This window comes from Thunnus maccoyii, chromosome 16 (assembly GCF_910596095.1).
Source record: "Thunnus maccoyii chromosome 16, fThuMac1.1, whole genome shotgun sequence".
NCBI lineage: Eukaryota > Metazoa > Chordata > Actinopteri > Scombriformes > Scombridae > Thunnus > Thunnus maccoyii.
The window spans coordinates 3,036,130-3,048,756 of NC_056548.1; the positions used below are offsets into that span (position 1 = coordinate 3,036,130).

The 12,627-nt window shown below is 38.2% G+C and overlaps 1 protein-coding gene across 12 annotated transcripts in view; it reads left to right on the forward strand.

The window, feature by feature from the left end:
- Positions 1–11,044, forward strand: part of syt16 (synaptotagmin XVI) — a 55,926-nt gene extending 44,882 nt beyond the window's left edge. For 11 of the 12 annotated variants that reach the window (XM_042436772.1, XM_042436780.1, XM_042436777.1 and 8 more), the window contains 4 exons: positions 3,151–3,613; positions 5,389–5,485; positions 6,879–6,997; positions 9,830–11,044. The gene's annotated coding sequence lies outside the window, so the exon portion shown is untranslated. The remainder of the gene's footprint in view (positions 1–3,150; positions 3,614–5,388; positions 5,486–6,878; positions 6,998–9,829) is intronic. The other variant, XM_042436770.1, reaches the window with a different exon arrangement.
- Positions 11,045–12,627: the final 1,583 nt, after the last annotated feature.

Consider the following 12,627-nt stretch of genomic DNA (forward strand, 5'->3'; position numbering starts at 1 on the left):
TGATATATTTTATGCATGTTGAGTCGCTGTACAGAATCTATCATATCTATTCTATATTTTTTAAAATAGTAAATGTTCTAAGTTTTAAGTATTTCCCAGGATTTCTATGGTATTTCCACATCTGCATGCTCAGTTCTAGATCCCAGGTTGTATTACAGATGTGAGACAATCAGATTGTGCTGCAGATGTAATACAGTTGTAAAACTCTGATGAAGTGCCTGTAACTTTTGTTCGTCCTCTAAGGGGAGTTGAAACATATCCACCATAACAGAAACATGATCCAAATTTGCATGAAACCTTCTTGTTGTTCCCTGTGAATGCTGCTGTAGGATTGCATGTATGGAAGTCAAAGCTGGTTTCCTAATGTCAACGCCTGCGTGAACCAGGGCTGGAGTCCGGGTCTAAGTCAGCCTGGATTCAGTCGAGTCTTTATCAGGTCTACAGGGAGGTCAAAATCTAAAACAAGGTCACAGCAAATTCAGACACCAAATATAAAACTATACAAATTTTTTTTAAACTTCTGAAAAGTTTTTTTTCTTTTTTACAGTGACATTATCACTGTAAAAAAATTCCCACTTTGGCTCTATATGGACTCAGTAGAAATGTCATCTCAGCTCTCAGCAAAGTTAGCCTAACTTTGAGTTTTTGCTAATATGGTAGAGGTAGTTTAAATTTATGACAATCACCTCATAAAACACAGATTTTAAAGAAATAGTTTGATATTATGGTAGATACACTTATTTTCTTTCTTAGAGAGTTAGATTAAAATATCATGTCTGGAGATTTACATGCAGTTCTAGAGTCAGGAGGCCATTAGCTTAGCTTAGCATAAAGACTGGAAGGAAGGGGAAACAGCAAGCCTGGTTGGAGTAAAAAAAAACAAAAACACTACCAACACCTCTCAAGCTCGGTAATTAACATGTTGTGACTTATTTGTGTAATCTGTACAAAAAAAAGGAAAGGTAAAAAAGACAATTATTGTTTTTTAAGGGGAGTTTGAACAAGTTCTTCACAAACAATATCTTCTTTGTCCATCCAGCATGTGCACTCCCCCCTAAAACTACAAATTGTCATTTTTACATTTCTTTTTGTGTACAGACTAAACAAACAAGATGCAACATGTTAACCAGTGAGCTTTAAAAGGTGGTTGTCGCTGTATTTTTTAACTTTAGACAGAGCCAGGCTAGCTGTTTCCCCCCTGCTTCCAGTCTTTATGCTAAGCTAAGCTAAGCTAATTGCCTCCTAAAAAGCCTGAAAGCAAATAAACATGCTGTCAAATAAACATAATGTCAAATTATTCCTTTAAATATTGTCCTCAAACATACATATAAAAACATTTTGACAACTCTATTGACAGGGTTGTTTTATTTTAATGAATTTGACTGGAAGACCCTTTTATGAGATCTTCATTGACTCAAAGTGGATCCTTCCTGTCAGCCTGAGACAAAACATCATAGCTCGACTTGAGTCGGAGACACTGACACTGACTATCGTCCTGCAGCCCTGGTCCGGTCCGTGCATGCTGAGCCCTCGTGGCACCCAGAAATCACTTTTTGTACCAAGTTTTGTCGTTGCCAATAAAACCCAGAAGATCCCTGCTGTGGGAACGTCTGTCCGCCATCTGTTTTCTTGGGTCCTTTTCTCTCTTCCTGAACAAATGTCTTAATTCTGAGAACAAGGCTGTTGTTAGCATAATTAACAACAACAACAACAACAACAACAACAACAACAACAACAACAACACAGTTCATCCCTTTGTGATTGGTGGTAGAGCTTTCCAGTTTGAAGTCTTCAGCCAAAACGCTCGCAGAGTGGATTAGAGATTAAAGTATCTTGTGTTTTCAGGAGAGTTTAGTCTAATCTTTGGCAACAGATGCTTTAGTTTTAGTTTTAGCTGATAAATGTGGATTTTCAGCTTGTTATTGTGTTGTTGTTATTAGTCTATGGTGTTTTTGTATGTGTGGTGTCCCTGACATTTAATGATTCATTCACAGTAACCTTAATGAATGAATATGGTTATATACTGTATAGAGTATCACTATAATCTATTTGTACGACCTCACCAGGAAGTCTTGACTGTATTTAATAGCCAAAAATAGTCTTCTTATCACTCCTAATGACATTTTTAATCTCTTATATATCACTTTACTAATAATATTATTAATATTTGTACCTATTTAATTTTTTTTAGCATGATACATAACATAATGGGCAGTGTTAAAATTAACAAAAATTAAAAAGTATTTAACACTTGCTCTCTTTTTATCTTGTTTCACCCACAATTAATTCATTTTACTCACAGACTTTTTCTGCTTTTCTGTTCAAAATCTTAAAAATGAAGGTAATCATTAGATTCTTATGAAGAATATAAAAGTAGTTATAACACCAGAGTCAGAGTTTGAAACTTAAATATTGATAGATGAAAGTCTAAGATGGGCTAGGATTCCTTTCTGCATGTTGTCATGGAGTGAACAACATAAAGGCTAAACAATATCTGTTATTGATAGTATTCTCTGATAAAATATGGATATCTTCATATGTTTAATAATTGAAGTTTATGATGTGATTCCCCCCTTTTTTTAGGTCTGTGATACTTTTTGTTTTGTTTGTTTATTGAAAGAAATGTATTGATTGTTCATACAGTCTGATTTGACATTCTAGTTTCCATTTTCCAATATTTCTTATTGTCAGATCTGATATGTCCGTCTCTCAAAGGTTTGTGGACTGTGAACGATAGAAATAAGCCCAAGACTTTATCATTTTATCCATGACAAAGATGGATAATGTGGTGCTTTTATAAATATACTACAATTCTGTTGATAAACCAAAACAAACCACAAAATAATTTGAATTGAACAGATTCCAGATGATTCAAAGTAACACCGGCACACTGTATCTACATCATCAGCTAATGGGTTAAAGAAGCAAAAATCAATATAAAAAATAACAATAAAAATAATGTGAAAATGAGTAGAAAACAAACAATGAGCAGTGCTTTCTGACTGCTAAACAATTAATGAGTGAGTTATTAGTCTATAAAGTAGCCAGTTCCATAAAAACTGGATTATTTAACTTCTTATATTTATTTAAGTTTCTCAAAACAACATGTAACAGAAATAAAAATATATCATTTTGTACTTTTGGTGGCAGAAAAGTTGTCTCAGCCTGTCACTGTGTTGGGAAAAGGAAACAAACCAGAGCAGCGTTGGATGCGGGGAGATGAGGATGGATGCTGGCGCTTCATCATCGCGCTTATTCAGTCTCCTAGCAACAGGAAACATCTGCCTCCGCGAGGACCAATGAGGGCGCGCGCAGAGTGGTGTGTGTGTTGTCTGATGTCGGTGTGAACGGGATATTTTAGGAGCGCTGAAGAGCAGCGAGCGTCTCACCCCCGGAGGAGCCGGAGCTGTCTGCCCGTCTGTCCGCCTGCCTGTCTGCGGGGAAAACCGACCGAGGCTCAGACTTCAGGCCGAGCTGGAGCGTCGCTGAATCGGTGTGAGGACGGTAGATGTCGCGCCGAGGAGCGGGAAGGTATCACGGACAGGAGGACATCAACAGACAGAAAGGCTTTAAGTGGGATTTACTGTGAACTGCTGGACACGATTATTTAAAGGTAAGAAGCTTTAATGGGCATTTAAGCGACTGATTTGTGGTAGTTTTGAAAAAAAAAAAAGCAGATACTCGTTTCCAAAATGGTCATTTAGTTTATTTTTGTAAGCTAATGCACCTTTTAAACACATAGGTGATTCAAAGCGCCCAACATAAGGTAAAGAAATGAATCAGAAGAGCATTTAACATAATAAAAAGATCAATTAAAGTGAAATAAAATTTAAATTTAAATATTAGATTTTAAAAAAGGGACCAAAATGGACAAAAGACAAAAATATACAGATACCTTACTCTCCATATAGTCTTTAAAAACACTCATATTAACCTATAAACACATAGAAACATATGAAAATAAAAAGTCTACTTAAATCAAGTCCCTTACCTTTTAAAGTTTCTAACACATTTCACTTGAATCTTGTTATAAATCTAAAAGTGCTTTAAAGGTATAAAAATATAACCTCATACATACACACGTACTTCTGCTTTTAGTGAAAATATTTGCCGCAAAAGGAAACAGAAAAGCAAGTGTTGAATGACACACACACACACACACACACACACACACACACACACACACACACACACACACACACACTTCCCACGCAGCCTCTCTCCGCTCATGCATCCATCATCGTGCATCACTCCTCTCCCACAGATGAAATATTCGGGGCTGCAGCAGTTGAAGAACTGTGTGTGAGTCACACCAGAAGCTTCACGGGAGCCGGCGTGAATGTTTTGCAGCGATAAAGCTTCCCACTCTGTGTTTATTATGATCGATTTATGGCATTTCAAAGAACAACCCCCCCTCACACACACACACACACACACACACACACACACACACACACACACACATATATCACTGCCACCTTCTTATCTATCTCGGTCTTTCTTAAATTCAAATAAGCTTCAGAAGACAGATATTTAAATGCATTTTGCAAAGATATGACACATACAGCAATACTGAGGGAGCAAAATAAAGACATTATACATTTGTCAGTGCCTATAAACATTAGTTAAAAGTAAAAAAAACATTGAAATGATCAAGCTATGAGGTGATTCTTTCACTTTCTTATTAACCACTACTTCTGCCTTTTTCCTGAATTTGCTGTTAATATCTTTCATCATCATCACAGGTTCTGAGTGTTGATTTGAAGGTGGTGGCTGACACTTGCTGGTGATAATCAGTATATTTATATCTGGACACTTTCATGCAAAGCAGCATTCAGAAAAGCCTCTAAAAGCTGCATTTATACCATCGTCTGACACCTGAATTCCCCATTGAAATCACACCGAGAAACACTCTTGAATGTGGGATAGACGGGTAAAAAATCTGACTTTTAGCCTGTTTTTTATCATTTTAATTAAAATTAAAATCCTTTTCAGTACTTTATATTGAAATTTGCAGAACATACACTGAAATCTTTCACTTTTAAAACTCTGTATCTGATTTTATATATCTCAAATTTTCCTTAAAAGTCAAGTGGAATTTCAAAAATTTGATGACTCATTTTTGAGTGTTTATTGAAGGTCAGTATTATTCAATGGTCAAGAAACATACTCAGGTTGCAAGCAGAGATGTGTTTTGGATGCAGAAAATCAAAGATCAAATTCAGACAAAGCAACACTGACAGATATCAGTCAGATCCTGTCTCAGCAGGGTTTGTATAGTTTCAGTTTTTATGCTCAGATGCTTTGTTCCTGTCTCTCCACCTTCCTCCTCCTCTTCCTCCTCCTCTTCTTCCTCCTCACTCATCTTTTGGCCTGTTTTCCCTGCAGGAGTCTGAGGGCGATGTGGAGGCTCGGATCAACTCAGACGCACTGATTCAAACTCCGGTCAGAGAGCTGAACGCCGGCTGTGGACCATCAGCAGCAGGTAATCACAGCTGCTGTCTGTTAACACATTTACAGTCGGTCACCACGCTGACTTCACAGGTGATGCCATTTAATGTCTTTAAATAAAAGTTTAAAGTCCTCCTCCACTCAGAAATGTGTTTTTCTTCTTGTTCCTTCAGTTGGATGTTTGTTCTCTTCTCTGTGCAGAATGATGAATGTTTGTTTTCACATTCATCCACTGAAGGAGGAAAGTTTCTCTGTGCTTAAATCTGAATTTAACATGTGGATCTACAAGCATGATTTGTGACATCACAACTAGTTTGGAGCCAGTCGTAGTCCAGTCTGCAACTTACACAAGTGTGATGTGGAAACATGAAGCCTCCAGTGCACAAATACTGAGAATGGACTAACACGCCCACTACCTCAGACCAAAGTTAACGTTAGCTTACTAGGAACACCGAGCGCTGCACACTTGGACCAACATCAGCTTCTTTAACTAAATTGTGCCAACAGAGCAGGTATCATAATTAAGTAACATTAAATTTTATAAAATATTGTGACAATAAGCCTGAAAGAGCAGCAGGTGAGCCAACTGTCAATCACAGCTGTCAATCAACGCCTACACAGCAGACATCAAAGCTACTATAAGTCTTCAAATCTTATTAACAGAGCAATAATTTCCAAAATGACCCCCGGCACATTTATTAGAAGGTCTGAATTTAGAGGTTGAGACCATAATGACCTGATGAAAAAAATGATTGATTTAGTATTTCTAGAGTGAAGTTGAAGCTTTTTGAATGGGAGTCAGCTGGAGCACCTAGCGGCTCTCTGTGGCACTTTAAAGGTGCAATATACAACATTCAGCCCCATTAGATGTACTAATAGCACTGGCATCTCAGAATAAAACAAACCAATAAAGTTGGGGGAAAAAAGAAAGCGCCATCTTTAAATACAACTCACAAAACTCAGATCACACTGTTAAACTAGGCAGTGCTGATGATGTTTTCAGAAACATATTTTAATGTACTGTTCAGCTGTAATTTGAGAAAGTTTGTAACCTGACTGCTCACATGCACTAACACGCATGTGCAGCCAGACCGGCTATCAAAACAAAGAGAAACAGAGAGGCTCGGATTATAACACACATAGAGAGGGTGTGACTTCATTCTCTGCTCAGGTCACCATTACTTCACTATATCTTTACATAGAAACTAGTTGTTTGCTGACATCTAGTGGGGCTGAATGTACTTTAGACGCAAGCTTTGGTAGCTGCTGCTAGGTTCAAATGCCTAAAATGATCTATGAGTATGTGTATCTATTGTTATAGAGCCACAAAACCTTGCAGGAGAGTGCAGTGTTTTAATATTTAAACATTTTTTCCAGCCTCCCTTCTGCTTGATTTTTCATTTAGTCTCTGTTTTCTTGCCCTCCAGTAGCCCCGTCCTTGTGAGAGAGACCAAACCATTCAACAACGTCGAAAGTTGCTTACTTCAAGAGGAAATATGCGGAGGAGGAGGATTTGCATGGAGGCCTACAAGGATATTTTCAAAAAGTATGACCCTGTTCTTTTATTTTTATTGTCCACATTTTTCTTTTCAATGTTCAGGGCCAACCTTTGGCAAACAAAGTGTAGCCTACTGTAATTTGATTTGCTTTCTGGTGAGAAACCCTGACCTATGTGAAGTGTTTATCAATCTCTTCATAGTTGAGTATACAGGTTTTCACATTTTCCAAACGTTTCTGCCATTCAATCACAAATCCTCTGGTCTCTGCTCTCCCTCATTTCTCTGTATGCAGTCATTTTTCCTCTTGTCTTTATGCTTCATTTAATCATGTTCTTCGTCTTCTTCCATCAGTGCTTTTACATTCATTTCACTCTTTACATATTGTCCTTCCTCATGTCCTTCAACTTCTGTCACTCTGCAAACAGTCCTGTAGAGTGTAATATACAGTATATAATTACAAATTACTCCACTTTTTCTACACTTCTATGCAGACGATACCTCTACTTTCATGGCAGAATTTACTTCACAGTAAAATCCAATTCACAAATGAATTACAGTGATAGTTGAGGAACAACTGTATCTGTTTGGGGCATCTTAAACAGACAACTGATGGCCTGCTTTTTAACCTTTTTGTTGTGTAGATAACTTGTTGGGAATGGTGGTTGAAAGTTTTGGATGTAAAGGTGCTATTAGGACCTCTGTTGATATCAGGGAGTGTAAATGTATTGCTAAACCCCCCAAAAGTCTGATTAATCTGGTTTCACATGAGAGTTTGAGTGTCTAATGGTCTAAACTCAAGACTCAAAGTCCACTTAGTTGTTTTTTCTGTGACTTCCTCACAGTTGAAGGTGGGCATGTAGTCTAGATGCTGTTTCAGAGGCAAATAAAGAGTACAGTTTTGGAGTTGGCATGTAGCAAAAAACGCCCAAATATTGAATTTTGGTCTATTAATTACACTGACAATTACTTACTTTCCCAGCACTCTGATCTGTTGGCCACTTTCAGAGCCTTTGCCACTTCAATGTATTCTTGTAATGATGGTAGAATGGTAAGAAAGGAAAATCCAGTTATTCTGACTTTGAAGGGTTCCCACATTACTCCAAGATTGTTACCCCAACTAGCCATATGCTACAATATAGGCTGTTTGGAAATTTTTCAAATTGTTTTACATATTTGTAGTTGTTCATTAAGTGAAACCAGATACAAAAAACAGTGTATGGCTTCCTCTAAGTTAGCTAATCCATTGTTGTTAGTGTTAATATTGGATTTTAATTACTGCCAGCAATGTTGGCTTTGCAATTGTGGTTAAGGGCCTTGCACAAGGGCACCAGTGGTGCCCATTATCCTACCAGTCCACATATTGAATCTGTAACCCTCACAAGCTGCTCCTCATACCTTTAGGCCACCGCTGCTCTAGCTCATAAAATATAGATAAAATACAAATTAAACATGTTTGTGGTCTCTTTTGTTTTAAACAAGATGTGTCAGTCTATCAGTTTTAACAGACAGGCTAATGTTGACAGCCTGACTAAGAGTTGCAAACTAGCTATGTTAGCAAACATGTTAGCTACTATTACAATCCACTTGTTTTTCCTCATGTTAGCACGTCATCAGCTAACACAAGCTGCTTTCACTGTAAGTAGGATGAACGGTTACTAATAAATTAGCGAACGTAGACAGATAGGTTGAAAACATTAGCCACGCTGTTACCTATGTGCTAACAAAGAAGTTGGATCAAGCAGGAAAAGACTTCAGCAAGTCTTCAACTGTGTCAAAAGTGTCAATTTTATAACAAAGGTAACATCCTGAAACTTTAAAACTGAAATAGTGGTGTTGAACATTATAAATGTTTTCATAATACAGAAGGTACTGTCATGGCTCAGGTAAACACTGAACTCAAAATGCACAACTCAGAGACACCATGTAAAAGTTTAAGCAATTCACCTTTATTCAAAAGGTAGAGCAGGCAAAGCAGGTATGGTGGAAAGGTGGGGGGCAGTAGAACCAGGTGACAATGCAAAGAGAGCAGGCAAAAGGCAAAGTCCAAAATATAGGAACAAAGGCTGGAAAGCAATGCTGGCATGGTACGTTATACAATCTGGCAGAGGGTACGTGGAAATGGACTAGTATAAATGCAGGGGAGCCAATGAGGGAATAACCGGGGAATCAGGTGAGCACATGGGCGTGGGGGAGTCAGGTGACTGGGAAGGCGGGAAGGGCTGGGGTTAATGCCGGACAGGTGGGAGCGGCACAATCTGTAATGATAAGAGAGTTAAAGAAAATGGCAAAAGCAGGCAGAGAATGAATGAACAGCTGAATGAACTTTGACAGGTTCATTCAGTTGAGAATGAATCTGCATTATTGGAGTTTAAGGCGTCTCTGGTTGTCGCCTCACCTGAGACCTCTAGTCTTTCCCCTGTGGAAATAATTTAACAGATGACAAAAATGATTCTTGGTTATGTAGATATGACAACATTTCAACAACAGATGGTCATTAAGGATATGTGTGTGCCTACAGATTGTGTAGAATGTTTAAAAATGTAAAAACATAATTGTAAAACCTGTTTCTTGGTGGAGAAACACATTCTTTACATTCTAAAAAGCTGTTGTTGTTGTTTGTTTGTTTTTAAACATTTTGCAAAATCTGGCTCATTTGCATCCAGAGTCAGTTAACAAAGCAATTTCACCACTTTGTTGATTTTTTATGTACACGAGAAATTTATGTGAATCACAATATATTAAAAAATATGTAAAATATTTTACATAAGCTTATTCTGTTATTGTTTTTATATATTGCTTATGTTAAAAGTGTCCACTGCATGTCTAAACACGTAAAAAAGCACAAACTAATCCTCTGCCTTTGTGTTTTTATTCTGCAGCACCTGATACTGCAGGAGGACCGAAGCTGCATCCTGAAGCTGTCCCTGGAGAAGCTGAGGTTCCTGGAGGACCCCGAGGCTTACCTGCGGCGCTCCGTCCTCATCAACAACTTGCTGAGGAAGATCCACCATGAGGAGGAGGAGCTGGAGGCCGAGGAGGAGGAAGAGGAAGAAGACGAGGTAGAAGACGAGGAGGAAGAAGAGGAGGAGGTCATAGGAGAGAGGGGGCAGCGGAGGCTGATGTACTCAGACAGGAAGAGGGTGAAGGTGCTGGTGACGGACTGCTGCTCTCCAGCATTCGGCCTGGAGGAGCTGCAGCATTACCGTCTGGTGCCCTGTTACCCATCTGCTGGCTGCCTGTACAGCCTGGGCACCTGCCCGGGCCTCGCCCCCAACCACCAGGTCCTTCTGTACAACCTGGACGACAACGGCTGACTCTCCAGACCTCGCCTCCGTTAAAAGCTGGGGACTGCAACGTCAGTTCACGCTACAGCCATGTGGTTTGTTCAAAATCACCAGGGAGGAAAGCTGCAGCTGTTTACCCTCGGTTTTCCACCAAAAAACCTTTGAGGGAGATGTGTCATGGGCTCTGTTTTGTACGTCAACAAGATGTCGCCACCTCTCGCCAGCTTGCTAAGAGGCAGGGGTGGATTTAAGAAGCTGAGAGACCCTGATTCTTTTTCTGCCTCAGGATCAATAGGGTCTCTGACACTGATGTCAAAGGTCACGAGCAAACTCTATCGCAGCATCACTGCCGTTTTACTATACGTGCAAATGTAAGAGACTCCGAGCAGGCAGTTATTGTTGTGTTATTGATTTTTATTGTTATTGTTGCTCATGTGAAGCGTGAGCGTATTCAGGGATTACAGACTGCAGGCTACTTTTGATGCACCTTGGCTTGCGTGGAGAATATGCGCTGATATGCTTCTGTTATCTTTTATGCTACGGTGTGATTTATGAAATATTCTGTGTAACATTCCCTGGACTGTGTGAATTATAATGCTATCTCTTTCTGAGATGCATTAACTGCCTGTGGGAAGACTGTTTCTTTCCCTCTCTGCATTTGATGTCCTGTATTCATTCAATGTGCTGTAGTTATTCTTTTATTTTTGCAGCATGTTGCTGCCCTCTGCTGGTGAAAGAATTAACTTTGAAGCATTTTGGCTGATGTATTGAAATCTTACAATGAAAATGAAGGTGAATGGAAAAGATAAATTATTTGTCTGTGTTGTTTCCCCCTTTAAGTATGATGAATGGAGTCATACTTTTTTGTTTCCAAAAGTGCAAAATGCCATCTTTTTTCATTCTCCTCAGCTTTTAGAGGTCACAGTCAATTCTTTCCTGCTACCAAATAATTTGTTGTCCTACTATCAGTCCCAAGTTTTCACAGGGAATCGAGTTTTACTAAATTGTCAGAAGATATTTTTATTATTTAACATGGTACAATGTGTGCTTTACAACACTAATTTGACAACAGTGATTTAATTCATCCTTGTTTAAGTGGAAGCTTGTCTCTTTCTGTGTTTTGAGTGTTCAGTCACTGTTCAGGAGTTTTACTGGGTTTGAAAATGTGCATCTTGATAACAATCACTAAAAAAACAACAACAAACTGAAGGCAACTATTACAGAGAAGTTCAATATTTTATGACAAAAAAATTATATTTTGATGAAAATGCATATTCAATATTTAACTATTTTGACAAAGGGCAATTCAACTTTTTTTCAGGTGATTGATTATCAAATAAAGTATGTAAGTAAGGTGCCAATGTTTTTATGGGTTTTTATGCATCTTTATGTAGCAGTATTTGTGGTCATAATAAGATGCATTTACACTTCTGACAAAACCTAGAACAACTCTATCTATCTATCTATCTATCTATCTATCTATCTATCTATCTATCTATCTATCTATCTGCCACATAATAATAGGCGACAAACTAAGCGCGGTCACGTCACATTGTGACATCTTGAATACGTCGGTTTTGCGTGCGCGCCGGAACTTGTGTTACGTTCAAGTGCTACTACCAAACTCTAAATTTACAGATTCAAGTCCTAAATGCATTCAAAGCCCAATCAAGTGCCCCCACCGAACAACCGTCCCTTCTGGGAACAATATTATAAACTGGCAGTAGTGGAAAGTAACTGAGTACATTCACTCAAGTACGGTACTTAAGTACAATTTTGAGATACTTGTACTTTACTTGAGTATTTCCATTTGATGTTACTTTATACTTCCACTCCACTACATTTCAGAGGGAAATATTGTTCTTCCTCTCCACTACATTTATTTGACAGCTTTAGTTACTTTTCAGATGAAGATTTGACACAATGGATAATATAACAAGCTTTTAAAATACAACACATTGTTAAAGATGAAACCAGTGGTTTCCAACCTTTTTGGCTTTTGACGTCTTATTAAAAGCAGTGTGTAGTCGGGGTCACATTTCAGATGTCTATGAGTTGTTAACAACTCCACCAAATGGTGATTTTTTCCCTCTAAACTTCTCACATGCTTTCATTTCAATAAATGTTCAAATGATCCAATATTTCAGCAAAAATCAAAGATTAGAGAAAAGGTCCAAAAACTGAAAGGTTGGGAACTACTAGACTAAACTAGGTAACTGTATATAAAGTAGTTGAAACTAGCTCCACCTCCAGCAGCTACAGTAACATGCTGCTCTAACACTGATGCTTCAGTATTAATAATCACATGATGTCACATATAATAATATATCACTCAGAGGGACCAAACCACTACTTTACTTTAATATTTATTTTTACATTGCTGTATTGGTACT